Source organism: Gorilla gorilla, chromosome 14, assembly GCF_029281585.2.
Source record: "Gorilla gorilla gorilla isolate KB3781 chromosome 14, NHGRI_mGorGor1-v2.1_pri, whole genome shotgun sequence".
In the NCBI taxonomy this organism is placed as follows: Eukaryota; Metazoa; Chordata; class Mammalia; order Primates; family Hominidae; genus Gorilla; species Gorilla gorilla.
The window spans coordinates 39,465,715-39,486,015 of NC_073238.2; the positions used below are offsets into that span (position 1 = coordinate 39,465,715).

Genomic DNA, 20,301 nt, shown 5'->3' on the forward strand with positions numbered 1-20,301 from the left:
TTTTTTCAAAAGACAGAAATCTCAGCAGATGTATTCATTCTGGGATGTTTCCTGGACTCACACCAGTGAGCTCATTAGCCCAGGCTAACTATGGGCCTTTGGGGGCTTTTTCTGTTCTTTCCTTTTTTTTTTTTTTTTTTTCAGTTTGTAGCAAAAAGCAGGATCATGTGATTTGCGCATAGCAGCTCTCCTTCCTGTGTGTTCAGTGAGCAGTGACTGAAATTCCCCCCAAGAAGGAGGGCTGTGCTTTCTAAACATGCATCCTTCTTAGCAGTGTCTGCTTTTGTTTAGTGTAAGACTGAAGCTGAAACAGGAAATTTCTAGGTCAGCTATACTTCACTCTAATAAAAGAAAAGTCTAGCCAAAAAGAACAGCAAAACTATGGCCTGGGCTTTTTGGAGTGTCTTGTCTGATTACCCAATTATTACAGCTCAGATTAGGAAGGGATTAACCCCTGAGGTTGGACAGATGGAGAACACTATTAAAATACCCCATGTGGGGTTTCGGAGTGAGTAGCAAAGTAACCACCTGTCCCTGTTTCTTGGGTCAGTCTGCCCTCATTTAGAGTCTGAAGATCACTGTCTTTGATGTCCGAGTGTGGAGAAACTGAATAGCACAGGAAGCAAGCTGGGGCCCCACCCCTGTCTGGCCCAGAAGCACTGCTCTCCTGAGTCTCTGTCCCTATCTGGAGCCCTGCCCTAGACTGACCTGGTAAGAAATATTCAGCTGAATTACAAGTGATTTTAGGGTTGTTATTGCCCAGGGCCCTTGGGAACAGTCTGGGGACACTTTATGAGACTGTCACAGGCAGAAAGATTTCCATTTCAGACCTCCCTATTCCTTTGTGAACTATTGAAGAAATCGGTACCTCTCCTTTCTTGAACCTCTGCATTTCAGGGGCTACATTGGGGCTGTTTTGTTTTAAGTGTTCTCAGAAGCTGCAGAGGAGTGAAGTGAGATCTGTGTCTTTGTGCCTTTTCGCCCCTGCATTGGGGAGGTTGGGACAGTCCCTCTCTGGGAAGGGAGGCAGAGTGGCTTTGCCTCATGTTCCAGCTTTGAATTCGCAGGCAGGAAGGTAGTATAAGCAGTCCATTCAATAATTAATAAGCCACTTAGGTCTGCTTCAAGTCCTTTATCTTACAGATAAAGGATGTGTTCAGGAACATTAATGGTTGATGAGAAAACATTATGCCAAATAAAATATGCTGGGTAATCTTGAAATTGTCATGATTTAGCTGGGTGAGTACTTCTTTCTTATATATCTAACTTAAGTCAATTCGAGAAAAGCCTATTGAGCACATAGAATGCCTACCTCATCCCCAGCACCACGGAAACATAGAATCTCAAGGTCAGCAGGGTCCTCAATCCCAAAATTGTATAAGCAGCCAGCCAGTCACGATTGGAATGCTTCCAGGGAAAGCACTTCACTGCATCCAGAGGCAGTTTACTCCATGTCCTGACAATCCCACTAGAGTTTTCTCTTTAGAGCTGATTTTTTTTTTTAATCTTCACAGCTTCTTCCCTTAGTTCTAGTTATACTCCTGTATTGAGCAGCTTTTATAGGCCAGATGCAGTTTCAGGTGATTTTCATGCATTCAGTCATTTAACCCCACAGTCATCACATGAGGTGGGGTCTCCCATTTTACAGATCAGGCAACTGGCACAAAGAAATTAAGTGATTTGCTCAAGATCAGTAACTACTGAGTGGCAAAGCACTCTGTCTCCATTAGTATACCTTCTTCTTTTCTTTTTCTTTTTTTTTTTTTTTGAGATTGTGTCTCACTCTGTCGCCCCAGCTGGAGTGCAGTGGTGTGATCTCAGCTCACTGTAGCCTCTGCCTTCCAGGTTCAAGTGATTCTCATGCCTCGGCCTCCTGAGTAGCTGGGATTACACATGCATGTCACCACACCTTGCTAATTTTTTAATTTTTAGTAGAGATGGGGTTTCACCATATTGGCCAAGCTGGTCTTGAACTCCTGGCCTCAAGTGATCTGCACTCCTCAGCCTCCCAAAGTGCTGAGATTACAGGTGTGAGCCATTGCACCCAGCCTCATAATATATCTTCTTAATCACTGTTTTGATTGTCTACTACTGAGTAACATACTACTCCAAAACTTAATGGCTTTAAATGGTAATCATTTTATTTGCTCACAATTCTGTGGGTCAGATATTTTGTCAGGGCTAAGCTGGGCGAATCTTCTGCTCCACACGGCATCAACTGAGGTCTTTCATGGATTGCAGTATGATGGCCACTAGGACCAGGATGTCCAGGATGGTGTCACTCACACATCTGTCAAGGACAGTTGGGAGGTTCCATGTGGCTCACACCAAAGAACTAGCTTGGGCTTCTTTTCTTGAGAGTTGGACCCCCAAAAGCAAGCATTTTAATCAGAAAAGGTGAATACTGCATATCTGTTCAGACCTAGCCTCAGACGTTATACACATTACATTCACATATTTATTCTGTCAGTCAAAATAAGTCACAGAGCCAGACCAGATTCAAGCAGAGGGTAATTAAGTTCTGCCTCTTTATTGGAGAACAAAAAAGAGCATGTCAGGTGGCATATATTATTGCATCCATGTGCAGAAACTCCAAGAACCAGAAAATTCAACACCATACTGCCCCTCTAGAAAACTAATTCATGCATACACAAAATGACATCTCTCTAGGTATTTGAAACTAGCTATCAAGTATCTCCAAGTCTCCTGCTCTTCAAGCTGCTTCTTTCTTCAAGTGTTTCTTATAAAATGTGGAATGGTACTGTCCCTCTCTTCTGATGTGTTGCAGAACTAAATGTCATACTCCAAGGTATGTCTGGCCTGGTGAGAACAGAAGGCCCATCATCTCCTGTCTTTAAATATGGAGATTGAATCAACAGGAATTCTTGACCAACATATAGAAATTCTGTTACTTGAAACTCTGATGCCCCCCCACCCTGTAATTGTGCAATTGCTTTGAAAGACCAAAGTTAAATTATATTTTATGAAATTTGGCCTAGCAGTCTTACTCATTGATTTCATCTTCCACTGCAGTCATGGTCCACTCAGCTTTCAGTCAAACCTGCATTTGACTCATGACTTCTCTCCTCCTTCCACAACTTCTTCAAAGTCATCGATAAAACTATTGGCCTGTTCAGATACAAGAAGGAGCTCTGAGGAACATCATGGAAAACCTCTCTCCATATTAAAATCCAGACACTGATCTGCAACCTGTGCAAACTGATAAGGCAGAGTTGTTCAGATTATTCTGGATCCACCAACTTGTCTGGGCACACATTTTTACTTCTTGACTCAGGAGCCAAAAGAACCATCACCAGCACGGTGCTCACCCATGATCTTGGCAGCAAAAGAAATTAGGTCAGTCTGGATGTGTCTTGGTTTGTTTTAGAGACAGGGTCTCACTCTGTCACCCAGGCTGAAGTGCAATGGCAAGATCATAGTTCACTGCAGCCTTCAACTCCTGAAGTCAAGTGATCCTCCTGCCTCAGCTTCCCAGGTAGCAGGGACTATAGGCATGCAATACCATGCCTAGCTAATTTTTTAATTTGTGTTTTTGTACAGACAGAGTCTCGCTATGTTGCCCAGGCTGACCTCAAACTCCTGGGCTCAAGTCATCCTCCTGCCTCAGCCTCCCAAAGTGTTGGGATTACAGACGTGAGGCACTGTGTCTGGCCAGGATGTTCTTACTGAGGCCCTGCTGACTCCTGGCAATCACAGCTTCCCTTCTCAAATAATTTCTTTAACACTCCATGCTGGAATCTCACCCCACTTCATGCCCTTTCTGCTTCAACACTGTTCACCCATTTGCAGCTTTCTATTCTCCAGAGTTCTCCAGAGATAACCTCACTGATGCAGGCACCAAATCGGTTATAACAGCAGGATCTTAGAACCTGATCCTTTCATGAATCTGGGTCAGGAGACATGAAATCAGAGCAGCAAGGGCTGCTCACTCTTTAAGAAACATGGGCTTCTGCTCCCCTTCACTATTTATTTTACAATAAGCAAAAGAAAGCGTCAAGAGTCTACCTTCAAGCTGCTTACAGCATAGCTCAAGGAGGAGGTATACATGCTAATAGTCAGAATATGAAACAAAATAAAATCACTCACTGCCTGGGTGCAGGGAACATGAGACATTATAGGGTTTATAAGACACATTATTTACACTTGGGCAGGTCACAAAAGGCTTCATGGAGGCAGTGGCGTATGGAGTAGATTCTAAATAGCAGGTAGGTGATGGCGAAGATGCAGAGAAATGGCTCTCATACCACTGCCTGTAAATCTGGAAATTCATAGACATTCTTCAAAATGACCAGGTATTAATTTAAAATGCTTGTGCCTTTCAACCTTGTGATTTCAAAGTTCAAGTAAATAATCTGAACATAAACTTAGTCAAAGTGTTAGTTAAATGATATTGCTGTTTAATGGAACACAGAGCAACCACCAAGACTTTGTGAACATCAACCTGATGCCAGCTGAGGGACCAGAGGGGCCCTCCCTGTAGTCTCTCAGATGTCTGATTAATATGCCCTGATTCTCCCTTCCACAATTTATGAAATGCAAATCTTTCCCATTAACTTTGTAGATTACCAAGAGCTTATTTTCAAGTGCTTTTTTCTGGCTATGCCCTGCCCAGGGCTGCTTTAATTCAGCTCCTATTTTCCTCGAGTATTTCATGATTTGGGTGATTGGCCATGGTTGTGCGGCTCCTGGACGGGGCAGGGATTGCACAGTCCGGCTCTGTCTCTCACTCACTCTTGCTTCCTTTACGCCCTGGAGCAACTGACAAATGATTCCCCATGCTCCTCCTCAGAGCTTTTTTTCTTTAAAAAGGCAAGTTTTCCCCTAAAAGGAATTCTCATATCAGTTGCTAATAATATACATTTCCCCTCTCATTATTGTATGAAGAATTTTTTCATGACATGGGAAAATGCTTATGATAACATTTCTCCCCACTCCCTTCGGAGCAAGGAAAAAGCAACACACAATCTTGAAACTACACCCAGGATAGTGTCAACCATGTAAAACAATATGCAACAAGGGAAATTTAATCAACAGTAGCAGTGGCCAGCTCTGGATTAGGACGCTGGGTGATTTGTATTCTTCTATATGAATCTGCTGTCTTTACCAAGTCTTCAAAGATAACGCATATTTGGAGCCCAGGTGCCTGGGAAAATGGAAATTTTACTGTTCGGAAAAACTTAAAAAAATCAAAAAGCAGGGAGCAGCCAGTGTGGGAAAGACAGCTGCGGTTTCCTTTTCCCTCCAGGCGCAGGTGGCGCACCTGCCAATGGGTGCTCCTGCCCTCCCTACCCTGCGCTGGTAACTACCACCTCAAAGTGGAAACTGGACAGTTCAAACGTTTGTAAAAGGCAGATCTCGGCGTTCTGACTTCTCCTCGTCCTGTTGGTAGACTGCCTCTGTGACATGCCGGCAGGATTTCTATAAGGGCACAGAAGGCACCAGGAGGGTGGGTGAGGACTCTGTGGCCTGCGAGTGCGCACCTGGTGCACGTGCTGGTTTTGGGCCGCCCTACAGATTCCTAACTCACCTTCAGCAATGACCTGCACCGTGAACCACACTTTCCAATACAGATGGTTCCCCTTTTGGCAGACTAGCAAAACTCGGGGGGCTACCCACAGAAAGTGCTCATCTTGCTACCTCTGTTAAACATTTAGCTTCTGACTAATCAATCCGAAACCATCACCCCACTGCAGCCTTTCTGCAGCGGACACACGTGAATTCATGAAGACCGGGAAGGGCTCCTAATATTTCCATCTGAAGCGGTATCTCTGAAATTTCATAGACATGTGGTCACGCACACATCTTTCCAAGGTCTCAGAAGCACAACGGCTATTCACAGCTCCTCTGAGAACAGAGAAGGGGCTTGCAGGTGGGTTGTACTTGAATAAGCTTCTTTCTTCCCTTCCTCCCTCCAACAACATGAAGCACCAGAATAACTCCCTGTTACTAATGTGCGAGAAGTTTCTTGCAGGTGGTCCATGCGACACTATTCTTTCATTGCAATTCCTTCCTTCCTCCCTTCCTTCTTTCCTTCCTTCCTCCCTTCCTCCCTCCCTCCCTCTCTTTCTTTCTTTCTTTCTTTTTTTATTTTGGACAGAGTCTTGCTCTGTCGCCCAGGCTGGAGTGCAGTGGCACAATCTCGGCTCACTGCAAGCTACGCGTCCCGGGTTCACACCATTCTCCTGCCTCAGCCTCCCGAGTACCTGGGGCTACAGGCACCCACCATCACGCCTGACTAATTTTTTTTTTTGTATTTTTAGTAGAGATGGGGTTTCATTGTGTTAGCCAGGATGGTCTCGATCTCCTGACCTCATGATCCGCCTGCCTCAGACTCCCAAAGTCCTGGGATTACAGGCGTGAGCCACCGCGCCCGGCCCCCTCTTTTCTTTCTATCTCTCTCTTTCTTTTTTTTCTTTTTTTTTTTTAACTGGGTCTTGCTCTGTTGCCCAGACTGGAGTGCAATGGTGCGATCTCGTCTCACTGCAACCTCCGCCTCCTGAGTTCAAGCGGTTCTCCTGCCTCAGCCTCCCGAGTAGCTGGGATTACAGGCACCTGCCACCACACCCAGTTAATTTTTGTATTTTTAGTAGAGACGGGGTTTTGCCATGTTGGCCATGCTGGTCTCAAACTCTTGACCTCAGGCGATCGGCCTGCTTCGGCCTCCCAAAGTGCTGGGATTACAGGTGTGAGCCATGGCGCCTGGCCTGTATGCTGACAATTTCTTCTCACACCTGTGAAAATGATGTTTGTCATTCTAACTAAACAGAATTTTTCTCATGCCCTTGTGAAGCATTGTATTCACATTGAGTACAAGCCTCTGGTCCTCTCACTTCGTACACAGATGGCTGGAGACAACAGGCACCCCAGTGCATGTTTCCCTGTCTCCCACTCTCTGCTCTCAGGCAGGAACGAAGCCCGAGGAAACCAGGCAAGAATTCTCTGTCCTTAAAGAGACAGGAAAGTTCTGCTGGAAGGAAAGGGCCATGGCTCCATTTAGACCTGCAGCCTGCCCTGCGGGGGAGTGGGGAGAAGGCAGGACCGGAGAGTGTGGAAGGGATTAGTGGCTAGGGTGGAAGAGGGCGTGAGAGAAAGAACTGGCTGTCTAGTAGATTCCAAACCAAAGCAGGACCCAGACATGCAGGGATCCCCATCTCCTTTCTGATTCTTCCCACAGGAACACGCTCCAGCTGGAACCCAGGTACCAGCAGCTTAGGTGGTTTGGGAAATACTTGAGCTTCTCCACCAGCATCCCAAAGCAGCCCTGACTTTTATACCCTCTAAATGTATAATGACATTGTGCATTTGGTGTACAAATACAGCATCGAAACAATTCTTCTAGTTATCTTTTCTTATAAGGTTAGGACTCTGAGCCTTTTCTCTACAGAAATTCTAGAAGGTTCTAAACATGGGCTGGTGAGAACTAGCTTACGTTTGAAGAATCTCACCTGGCTGCCATGTGGAGATTGGATCTAGGGGCAAGGTGGCATGGGGAGGCCAATTAGGAAGGTTCCTGGTGGTTTGGGCTAAGGTGGTAGCAACAGAGACAGCAAGAGGTGGTGGTGGTGACGTGTGTTAACAGACCACATTCTCAGACATCATCGTCAGTGACATTAAACATGATGTTAACATTAAACACGATGTTGATAGAGCCACTTATATAGTTGGATGTGACAGCTGTGATAACTACATCTGCATCTAGTCAATCATATTCAAAGTTATTTACTGAGCTCAGGAAAGCAAAATAAGACACAAGCCCTATCCTCAAGTAGCTTACAGAATCTAGGACAGAAATTTTGCCTATGACCAGGTGAAACAAGTGCCATTTGAAAGGCACAATTCAGTGGGATTCAGACCCTCCAAACGAGGACAATGACTCCTGACAGGGGTAACCAGGGGTGCTTCCCTGGTGTGGGTGAGAAAATGTGGAGAGGAGGCCTTCCTAACATAGCAGAGGCCTATGGGGTGGGACAGGAATGGCTGGGGATAGGGAAGCATGCAGCGTCCTCAAAAGGTGTGAATGCTGATTCGAGCTGGAGGGTACAATTCACAAAGGAGTCGTTTTTGGGAGGGGAAGCTTGAAGGTAGATTAAGATTAGTTTAAGGAAGGCTGTAAATGCTAAATTAAAGGGTTTATTCTGTGGGCAGAGGGAAATATTGAAGTTTTGGGGCAGGTGGGAGTTTATCATCGTCTGTAGGCAGGCAGATTACAGGGGGCAAACCGGGACATGAGCATGGAGTTCAGTCGCCCATCTGCTGCTAGACAGGAAGAAAGAGTAAATTCTAGAAACATTGTGGGCACAGAGCCACATTGTAATTACCTGGCTGAATGTGAAGGGTGAACAGAGGAGAGAAAAGAGAACTGAAGGATGCTGAAGTTTAATGACTAGGGGAGTTGGGAGTTGCTGTTCATTTCTCTCAGATTGAATTTCAGGTACATCTGGCACAGGAGGGTCAAGGTGGCCAGCACGCACATGGAGATGCACAGCTAACACTGGGGAAAAGAAGACTGGAATAATTCTCTGAGCCTTCTCCTTAGAGGCAGTAGTCAAAGCAATGGGAGTGCATGCAATTGACGAGAAAAAATAATGAAGAACCAGAGAGGAGGAAAGGAAAGGGGATAAAGGAATCATCTTGTAGAAAACCCACAGCTAAGGGTCAAGAAGGAGAAGGTTAAGCAGGGGAGTGATCAAGAGGTTGGTTGATAGCTCTGCTCTGTAGACCTTTAATTTGTTTGGAACTTGGTGCCACCCTGATATCGTAGCTGGCTTGCTAACGTTCCAAATGACCTCCAGCTTGCTTATCTCTATTTTTCTGGACATTATGATGCCCCAGTAACAGAATACTGTTGCTGAGAAAGATCTTTTACAAAATCTCTGCTGTACAACTAGAGCTGTTCATTTTAGGTTTTTTTTTTTTTTTTTTTTAATCAGACCATAGTTCTGCATTGTGAGTCTTTCAGATCTCTATAAATAGTATTTGTCTTCCTGGCTGAGGATCTCAAAGACATTCAACAATATTTGAATCTTAGGCTGGAGGACATTTTGGTATTCTTTAGTCAGGAATAGCACACTTCCTTTCATGAATAGCAGCTTTTAGGGATTAATGTACCTCATTAATCATGAGGTACAAATAAAGAGGCCCTCACCTGGTAAATAATCCACCATGTATGCATTGTGTACAGAACACAATGACTCTTGACCTCAGCCTGGCTTCCTGTGTAGAAGAGTATGGTAGAATCTCAGAGGAGAGAGGGACGGAGAGAAAGAACCCCAGCTCAGATCATACGCATGATTCAGACTGCAAAGCAGGACGGCTTCATGGCATGTGGCATCAGTTGCGCCAGGCCCATGCTGGGCTAATGCCCCACTGGTGAGTTTTGAAATTCTTAATACTTTTTGAACAAGGAGCCCTGAATTTTTATTTTCACTGGGCACTGCATATGATCTAGTCAGTCCTGCTGCAGAGCTTAACATATGTCTGAATAATAACAGAAGAGGTCAATGGGGTCTCTCTTGGAAATAATGTTTGAAGTGGCTCTATAGGTCCTGCAAGCTGGGACTGCAGGATGTGGTCCCATGGGCTTCCCTGACGATGGCTAACTGAGGCCAGCCTGGGAGGAGCAAGTGCTCTGCAGACCACGGCGTTGGGAGCTCTACCTTTGAGGCTAGTGTCTGGGCAACAGCTGCTCACCCTGCATGGCCAAAGAATTTAGCTGCAAAAATCTAATTTGGAACTCCCTAATTAAACTAATGAAGTCAGAGCATTTTAATCTGTTCTTGGTGCAGCCCTATGTCTAATCCCAGAATAAATAGATAATTGTGACTTTGTGGCATATGTGTGCTGAGAAAAAATAATGTGTGCTGGTTGTTTTTTGTTTTTCTTTTTCTTTTCTTTTTTTTTTTTTTTTGGTGATATGTAAGCCAGGCAACATCTTTATAGCCTTTTTTAAAAGCTTGGGAAAGGAACTGATTTTCCTTAGCCAAATGCAATGTTTAAAATAAAGTGAAATTGTAGTGCTTTTACAATCAATCACACTTCTATTTCACCATCCTTTACTGACTGCCGTAAACAAGTCATGCCCAATAGTTCCTACCCTTGAAAGATCCTATTTGATCCTCAAATTTTTCTTGCTTTAAAGAACACTCATGAATAATAAATGCTACCACACAGATGTCGCCTAAAGAGGCTGAGGTTGGGGAAGTGCAGAGCGAGTCTTGTCTCCCTCCTTTAGCCTTGCATTCTACAAATGAGGAAACCTCACTGGTTAGCCTTCAAACTATATCATGTTATTTCCCTGAGACACATACATCTTCATAATGTTGGAAAAGCCTATAAAATCCAAAAGCTAAAGGGTCATTCTGTTTAATCCTTCCATTTTTCTTCCCATCAAGAGTGTTCTTTATTAAATACTTCTACTTCTTTTTCAAATAACTGAAATGAAGTCACTCTTACCCCCTTTGGAGTTTATTGATTTATTTACCAAATCTTTTACGTATTAATCCAACTATTAGGCTACTTTTTTTTTTTTTTTTGATGGAGTCTCGCTCTGTCGCCCAGCCTGGAGATTGTGCTCAATCTCTGCTCACTGCAACCTCCGCCCCCTAGGTTCAAGCAATTCTCATGCCTCACCCTCCCGAGTAGCTGGGTTACAGGCATGCACCACCATACCCGGCAGTTTTTTGCGATTTTAGTAGAGATGGGGTTTCACCACGTTGGCCAGGCTGGTCTTGAACTCCTGACCTCAAGTGATCCGCTGGCCTTGGCCTCTCAAAGTGCTGGGATTAGAGGTGTGAGCCACTGCACCCCGCCCTCAGATTCTTTTATGCAGGAGAAATCTCTGTCCTACAGCCTCTCACTTTACCTCTAGCTCAGCTAAGTACTAAATGCAAGGTTTTCATTTCAGAGCGACCACCGAGAGTGCATGGACAGTCAGCACACTCCACCTCTACTAGCGGAAAGGAGTAACTTCTCAAGTGAATGGTGAACACCTATTTATCATGCCCAAGGCTGGCTGCTCCAGCCAGGGGACACAAAAATCAGCAAAATACAGACCCTACTTAAAGAGGACATATGGACATTTTACAAATTTTCTTGAGAGTAAATTTGTAATTTACAAATTTTCTTGAGAGTAAATTTGTAATTTACAAATTTCCTTGATAAGATGTGACCAACCATCTCAATTTGCTGAAACGGAGGGATTTCCCAAGATATGGGACTTTCAGCTTCAAAATCAGGAAAGTTCTTGGCAAACCAGGAGGAGTTGGTTATTCTACTAATTAAAAAGTAAATAGCATTACTGTGTATGTGGAAAAGAAGATACAGTACACAGGGACAGGCATGGTGGCTCACACCTGTAATATCGGTGCTTTGGGAGGCTGAGGCAGGAGGGTCACTTGAGTGAGACTCTGTCTCTAAACAAAGAAAGAAAGAAAATACAGCACACACAGCCCTGTTTGTGGGGCCTCTGTCTGAGCAAACACGTGGCTTTTGTGGACTTTTCTATGTGCACCCCACGAACATGGAGGCAGAATGAGTTACATGGTTCGGTAACATGCTCAAGATGCATACCTTGAGCTCTGAGTCCCTAAGACTAGGGTGAATAAGGTGAATAAGGACCAACTCAGGGAAAGGTAGTCTCTGCAGGAGACCTTCCAGAAGCCCTGTGGGTGGGGAGGAGAAGAGAGCTGCCCACATGAGAGACAGTGCTTTGGGAGGACCCCCCCAGGAGCACCCTTTGACTCTTCTCCCTTCTCTCTCTTGCTGGACTCCCCACCACCATCCCGTAATACTTGACTCCCAAGCGTCACCCCACAACACTTGACTACCCCAACAGCAGGCAGCAGGGGCCACGGCTCTGCTTGGACCCCACTCCAGCCTCCCCTGCCACTCTGGGCTCCTCCTGCTGGTGATCCCAGCAGCAATGTCCTCCCTATACGCTGCTGTCTCTTGCCCGGGCCATTGGATAAAGCTCAACAGGACAGACATGCCGGAGAAAGCAAATTTTATCCCAAGACAAACACTACAGTCTCTCTTCAGAGAAGCCTTTGAAGGTGGAGAACATTATGGTGGTTGGAACTGGAGGTTTTCATGACCTGTGAAGAAATGCTGGGAAACTGGAAGAACAGAGAGACAAACAGCTCCTCTTTCCTTTTGTCTTTATTTTGATATTTGTTCTTGAACAGTCCCTTGTTTATTATCCTGTGGTGTGTATTCTGTCCCCATGATGATGCCTTCCGCAGAGCCAAAATGTGAAATGAGACTCATTGTCCACCGCAGATGTGCTGCTGGAGGCTGGCGGGGCAGTGGTGAGGCAGGGAGACGTGTCAGCTGAGCCCGTGACAAAGAGATGCTCTGTGTGTTGTTTACCACGACCTTCACGAGAGTCCAGATGGGGAGCTGTACACTCAAGGTCTGAAATCCACAACAAGGGAGATTCTAGGCAGAGAAGAGGAGAACGCAGTTGAGCTTGGAGAGATGAACTGGGTTGGAGTTCAAAGAGAGACATAGTACTTCACCGTGGGCAGGGTCATTTGCTGAGCTGAGAACAAGTGCTTGTTCTTGGGCAGTTAACACATAACAACGTCTTCTGGAGACAACAGATGCTTGAATCTTATTACTACTTGAGCTGATTTAAGATTTATATTAGCTTGGTTTAAGTGTGTCACTAGAATAACATTTTTTACTTCCATATTAATTTTGAGGTTGAACTGGGAACAATTGCGAAAACAAGCATGAAATTAATTTCTTTATAATCTCTCAGTAGTCATATGACATCAATATCAGTAGAGCTCATATTGAAGTACTATTTGACTCAAAAACAATTGTATGTCAGGCACTATGTTAATCTTAGAGAATTAACATAGGGATCTCCTAGTAAAATAAGCACTCTATTTAATTTTATTCCTTATTTAGTTGTCTGCATTCCTGACTCAGCTGAAAATTTCACAGGAATAGGGATCAAATCTGTCTGTATCCTTTATGCTTTGCACGGTGCCCAGCTAGCATATAGTAGCCACTCAATAAATACTTGTTCAATGTATGAATATATGAATGGACATAGTTCATATGAGGCATGATCTCTGCCTTTAAATTGTGCAATCTCATAAAGAAAACAAATATAATCTTTAAAAAATCCATACAAAACAGAGTGAATTAATTGACAAACAGATAACCACATTCATTCATTTATTCGGTCAACAAATATTTATAGCCAGGTGAGTTGGCTCACACCTGTAATCCCAGGACTTTGGGAGGCCGACATGGGCAGAGCGCTTGAGCTCAGGATTTCAAGACCAGCCTGGGAAACATGGCAAAACCCCATCTCTACAAAAACATACAAAAATTGGCCAGGCATGATGATGCACACCTGTAGTCCCAGCTACTCCACAGGCATATGAAAAGATACTCCACATCATATGTCATCAAGGAAATGCAAATTAAAACAATGGTGAGATGCCACTACATATTTATTAGAATGGCTAAAATCCAGAATACTGACAACACTAAATGCTGACAAGGATGTGGAGCAACAGGAACTCTCATTCATTGCTGTGGGAATGCAAAATGGTACAGCCAGGTTGGGAGACAATTGGACAGTTTCTTACAAGACTAAACATGTTCTTACCATGCAATCCAGCAATTGTAGTTCTTAGTATTTACCCAATGCATTAAAAGCAATACATTTATGTCCACACAAAAACTTGCACACAAATGTTTATGGAAGCTCTATTCATAACTGCTAAAACTTGGAAGCAACCAAGGTGTCCTTCAGTAAGTGAATGGACAAGTAAATTGTGGTCCCTCCAGATAATGGAATATTATTCAGGATTAAAAAGAAATGAACTAAACTATCAAGCCATGAAAAAACATGGAGGAACCTTAAATGCATATTACTAAGTGAAAGAAGCCAACCTGAAAAAGCTGCATAATGTATGATTTCCAACTATATGATACTTTGGAACAGTCACAACTATGAAAAAATAAAAAAATGGGAGGAGGAAGGAATGAATAGGTAGAGCCCAGGATTGGTAAGACAGTGAAACTACTCTGTATGGTACTATAATGGTGGGTACATGTCACTGTACATTTGTCCAGCCCCATAGAATGTTCAATACCAAGGGTGAACTAATGTCAACTATAGACTCTAGGGGATAATGATGTGTCCTTGTAGGCTCATCGGTGGTAACAAATGTACCATTTTCTTGTGGGATGTTGATAGTAAGGGGAGGTTTGTGGGGGTGGGGCGGCAGGAGGTATATGGGAACTCTCTGTACCTTCAACTCAATTTTGCTGGTGACCCTAAAGCTACTCTAAAAAAATAGTTTACTAAAAATGTATAATGAGGAAAGGAAAAGATTAATAAGTCTGATTATATAAAAATTAATAATTTATATTCAGTAAATATTACCATAAATGAAATGAAAAGTATAACACTTTAAAATACGTTTACATTTTAAACATTTAAAAATAGAAACACATTAAAACATAATATGTTGAAATTATAATATTATAACATTTATTTTCACTGTTCCAAATGTAATCTCCCTAATCCCACAACATTTGCTTCAACACAAACAACTTTTCCCCAAACCATCAACATCAACTGGTCTTTGTGTCCACATAGAGAGGGCTGCTAAGAAACTCAGCAGGATTCAGATCTCATTCATGTTGTTCTCTGGATCCTGAAGGAAGAGCACCTCTCCCCTGTGGTAGCCCGAGCATCCGTTGGTTTTCCTGTCCTGGCTGGAAGGGCCTGTTACAAAGTGCTTCCTTTGGTTATGGCATTAGTGAGCTTTCTGGGCATTTTTTCGTTTTTGATTCAGGGCAGGTATTGCTTCTCACTGTAGGCAGCTAATAACTTCACTTGTTTCCCACCTGCCTTCATCACTCTGAGTTTAACCTCTTACTGATGGGAAGAAAGTAGCCGGTCAGGAAGCCCAGGCTGCCCGTGAGGAGGGTACATCACTGGCTGTGGTTTCATGTGACTCTGACAATAACCAGACCTGGGTTTACTTTCCTCCTGTTTTTGTTTGTTTGTTTGTTTTTAAGATGGAATCTTGCTCTCTCTCCCAGGCTGGAGTGCAGTGGTGTGATCTCTGCAGATCACCACAACCTCCGCCTCCCAGGTTCAAGTGATTCTCCTAACTCAGCCTCCTGAGTAGCTGGGATTACAGGCGTGCGCCACCACACCCAGCTAATTTTTGTATTTTTAGTAGAGACGGGGTTTTGCCATGTTGGCCAGGCTGGTCTTGAACTCCTGACCTCAGGTGATCCACCTCGGCCTCCCAAAGTGCTGGGATTATAGGCGTGAGCCACCATGCCTTGCCCTGAGTTCTCTATACCTGGGCTCCAGGTTGCTAAAGTCATCACACTAGGAGCATGAAGTTCAATCAGAACACCTTTGTTTTCATCCTTTCCTAGTTCATCAAAACTTCCTGCTACCACTACTCGGAGGCCCACGAGGATCGAGGGGCTGGGCTCTCATTTCAGATGTTCTTCCAGGTTTCTACCAACGCCATTCCTCCAGGTTTCCACCAACACCATTCCTTCTGCATGCTCCCCGCGTGGTAAACTGTCCTCCATCAGAGCTCTGAGAGCCACAACTCCAGGGATGCCTTCCAAGCCCCAAGGCAGAAAAGTTATGGCCCAAAGTCTGCAGCCAGCTATGACTGCAGGGATTCTCTCCAGCACCCAGAAACTTTTGTGCCACCAAGTTGCTCTGTTTCTCTAATCATTAGACTCTTTTGCATTCTTTGCACAGTTCCCATCAAAGTAAGTCACGAGTGGGTCACTTCTTTGTATCAAATCTTGGTTTTCCTTTGTCTTCTGAGAGCAGAATGTTTTCCTGGATAAATTGTTTTCATCTTGCCACTCTATGTGTATGTGTTTCAGTGACCTATTGCTGAATAACAAATCACCGTGAAACAGTGACTCAAAATAACACTTCGTGATTTCCCATGGTTCTGTGACCTGCATGGGTGGCTCTTCCTGGGTGTCCCCATGCATTGCTCACACCAGTGTGTCTGTCTTGGGCCTGGGCTGGCCAGAAGGACCATGAAGGTGTCTCGCACATCTGAGGGCTGGGTGCTGGCTGTACACTGAAGATCGTGGGTTCGCTCCCCACCCCAGGTCCCACTGTCCCCGTGTAGTGTCTCATCTTCCAGGGTCCCCCATGTCGCTGCTGTCTCCAGGAGAACAGTCTGGGTTTCCTTACACCATGGCGGCTGGGTAACACGAGCACGAACGTGAAGCTTCCAGGCTTTCCCAAGAACTGGCACAGTGATTCTGCATTCTATCAGCCAAGTGAGTCACGAGGCCAGTGCAGATTCAAGGGGAGGGGAAGTCGCCTGTACCTCTCAGTGATAGAAGTGGCAAAGAATCCTTAATCCACCACAGTTCCGCCCTCAAACTCATTCACCCAAGGTGAAGAGTAAACAAAATGATCGCCTTTCTGGTGTCATGCGCTTCTTCACCAGATGTTCCTCGTGTCTCCTCAAGTGCTTGCATTCAGGCTGGGGGCAGCTTTCAGGAGCCCTGAGTGAAGTTCACCAAACAGACCTTTGCAGAGCCCAACACAGAAGCATGTTAGTTAGCAGTGAACAAACAACTCGACTTCTTCCTGCCTCCACTGCTTCTTCAGGTGACTGGCAATTCCCCCTGACTTAGGCACCAGGTTTGTTTCCAGCTCAGAATGTCTTTGAGTCAGAGAAGCACTGCTGCGGTGTTTGTCACCCGTGTTCCAGCTGCTTCAGTAGACCTGTGCGATGGAGATCAACTCTGTGGCTGCCTCCTCTCATGCTGAGGAAGGCCTTGGGATGGTGCATTTTATGTGTCAAGGTGGCCAGGCCACCGGATATTTAGTCAAACACCAGTTTTGATGTTGCTATGAAGGCATTTTTAGATGTGATTTACAGTTAATCAGTAGACTTGAGTAAAACAGATGCCCCTTCCCTAATGGGGTTGGGCCTCATTCAGTCTGTTAAAGGAGTAAAAAATGGAGGCCTCCTGAAGAAAAGGGAATGCTGCCTCCAGACTGCCCCTGGACTTGAGCTACATCAACTCTTGCCTGGGTCTCCTGCCCCATGAAATTTGGACTTCCCAATCCCCACAATCACATGAGCCAATTTCTTTTTATGTGGGTGGGGATGGGGGTTGTGGAAAAGGGTCTTGCTCTGTCTCCCAAGCTGGAATGCAGTGGCACAATCACAGCACACTGCAGCCTCCACCTCCCAGGTTCAAGCAACAATCCTCCCTCCTCAGCCTCCTGAGTAGCTGGGACTACAGATGCGTGCCACCACACCAGCGAATTTTTGCATTTTTTTCATAGAGACAGGGTTTTGTCATGTTTCCCAGGCTGGTCTCAAACTCCTGGGCTCAAGCAATCCACCTGCCTCAGCCTCTTGAAGTGCTGGAATTATAAGCGTGAGCCACTGCACCCAGCCCAATTTCTTAAAATATATCCCTCTCTCTATTTACACCCATCCTGTCAGTGTAGGGTGCTTCAGATATGTGTGGCTCTGTTTCTCTGGAGAACCCTAATTAATGCGGGCCTTGCAGTGCCCTCCAGGTGGGAGAACAGGGTGGGCAGGAGGCTCACGGAGCTGAAGTTGGAGACATGGCCCCAAGTGGTCCTCCCTAAGCTCCACCAGAGGCAGGAGTAAAAACAGACCTGGCAAGAAACAGCACCGATGTAGAGAAAGGTCCAATGCACATCCTGAGTGAGGGGCTGAGGGAGCTGGAGGGACAGAGGGCCTGGACCCTGCTGAGGTCCTGCCCTGAGCATGCACCCTCTGCCTCCCATCCAATGTGCTCAGAGGATCTGTTCAGCAGAGAAAAATTGTGTGAGTAGAGAGAGCATAGTTTGTTTGGCATCTAGGCTCTTTTTTTATTAATAATATTTATTCACCACGAAGTGCCAGGCGTTCTGAAAGACTACCATGTATCAGTGAGCTTCTGCTGCAGTAGTGATTCATAACCAACAACCCCAAATCTCAGTGGGCGGGAACCAAAAACAGTTCTCCCTCACAGACACACGTCTTCCCTCATGGCCATGCTCCTTTCTATTTCATTCTCTACATGGAAATATTCCTGGCTCTCATAACTACTTTGCATACCTGATGTGCTCTCCTAGGAAAGGCTGGGAATTTGGCTTCATCTTGTCATCTGAAGCCCTGTGTCTCCCCAGTTGTAGGTCACTTGACCAGCTATTTCAGCAGCAGCACATGAAGAAGTGGATAAAATCACCACCAAACCTCTGAGTGAGGCCAGACACGTGCCATTTCTCCTTTTTCTTTCATTGCCGGGTGCAATCATGTGTTCAGTATTCCAAAGAGTTGGCTGCTAACTCACACATTTTCAGCGCAATAGTAGCAGTTCCTATGCTGGGTTCATATGTGATTACTGCAATTACTATTAATAATAGCCCACACATCATCAGAATGCTTGACGTGCTCTCAGTATGACCCCCAGCCTGCAGTGTGGGGTATGCTGCTTCAGAGCAGTGTTTGTGCCCATGCATGTGTATCTACACATCCGCACATGTGCACAGTGAACCCTTGTTCAGCTGTGAGATGGCTTGTGCCAGTCCCCATCTGGCCATCCTTTTTGAACCCTCCATCCTCTGGGTAATTTCCGGTACCCAGGCATTCCCTGGTGTTCTGGCAGGGTGGGTCTCTGCTCTGGGCTTCAGAGATGACAACTATCACGACTACCACCGCTGGGTGAATATGTGTTAGACGAAGATCCTTACACGTGAACTCTCTTACTTCATTCTCATCATAGTCCACTGAGGTAGGTGTTGCTATTCCCATTTACAAATGAGAAAACCTGAGGCTAGAAATGGTGATTCACTTGCCCAGAGCTAGACGTGAGTTAGGGCAGGTCACAAGACTTTCATCAGCCTCAGAAAACAGAAGTCTTTCCATTCACTTTAGTACAGTCTCATTTCTGTAATTAAAAATGTCCAATTTCATGTTATAGTTGAATCTCCAACTTAATTTAAAGGGAAATGCTTCTCCAGACAGATTTGGTCTGTAAGTACCAATTTCCACTAAAAGAAACCAGGGCTCCTTGGAGAAATGATTGGTGTCAGAGTTGGAGCAGAAAATGTACGAGATGAGCCTAAGATTTCTTGATCCTGAAGGCAAGGACATAATTAGACCACATCTTCAAAACAACACAGGACCCAGCCTGAGGGTGCATCAGCTCACCAAAGAGGAAAATCTGACCACCATAAAAAGAAAGATGGTGGCAATCAAATATAGGAAAAACTCATGGGCTTATAGTAACACTAAATCAATCAAACAAGCAAAAATACCAAACTTAGCTCCCTTTGGAGGCTGCTGTGGCACCTACACATTATTCTGAAAATCGGTCTATAACGGAGAAGAATCCAGCATTATTCTGCTGTTTTGTTTGTTTGTTTGTTTTTGAGACAGTCTCGCTCTGTCGCCCAGGCTGGAGTGCAGTGGCACCATCTCAGCTCACTGCAACCTCTGCCTCCTGGGTTCAAGTGATTCTCCTGCCTCAGGCTCCTGAGCAGCTGGAACTACAGGCGCCTGCCACCACACCTGGCTGATTTTTGTATTTTTAGTAAAGACGGGGTTTCAACATATTGGCCAGGCTGATCTGGAACTCCTGACCTCAAGTGATCTGCCTGCCTCAGCCTCCCAAAGTGCTGGGATTCCATGTATGAACCACCACGCCCGGCCCTATTCTGCTTTTCATATACAGACTGCATTTCAGAGTAACCAAACAGTCAATAGGGGAAAATTCTGCTTAATAGAAGAACCCACCTAATTGATAGCAAAGTAATTACATTGTTAGAAAATCACAATTTTGCAACCCCCAAAAGAGATAGTGGAGCTTCGCGGCAATCATTAGTGGCTGCTAAAATCCATCAGGAGAAAAGCGAGGTGCTAAGAGGCCTATCCCATGAATGAAAGGCAAGGGTCCTGTTTAGACCCTGATTTGAAGAAACCTGCTGAAAAATTCATTTCTGAGTCCAGCAGGGAAATTGAACGTGGACTGCCTATTAGATATTAGATATTACAGGAATAGTATTAGTTCGGCTGGGTGTGATAATGTTATTGTGGTTATGTTTTTTTTTTAATATCTTTATCTGTTAGAGACATATACTGAAGTACATACCAGTAAAGTGATGCAATGTCTGGGATTTGCTTTAAAACACTCTAGGAAAAACAGTGTCAGGGCAGAATAGATAAAACGTAAAAGGCGGAATACTGATAATTGTTGAGAGTAGGGGATGAGTGAATGGGGGTT

The 20,301-nt window shown here is 44.8% G+C and overlaps 1 long non-coding RNA gene across 1 annotated transcript; it reads left to right on the forward strand.

Annotated features, from left to right (window-relative positions):
- The first annotated feature begins 510 nt into the window (after nt 1–510).
- LOC109029354 (uncharacterized) lies at nt 511–9,866 on the forward strand. Its single transcript, XR_002008414.3, has 3 exons — nt 511–711; nt 5,715–5,890; nt 8,453–9,866. It is a non-coding gene; the product is annotated as an uncharacterized lncRNA (long non-coding RNA).
- The last annotated feature ends 10,435 nt before the right edge of the window (nt 9,867–20,301 follow it).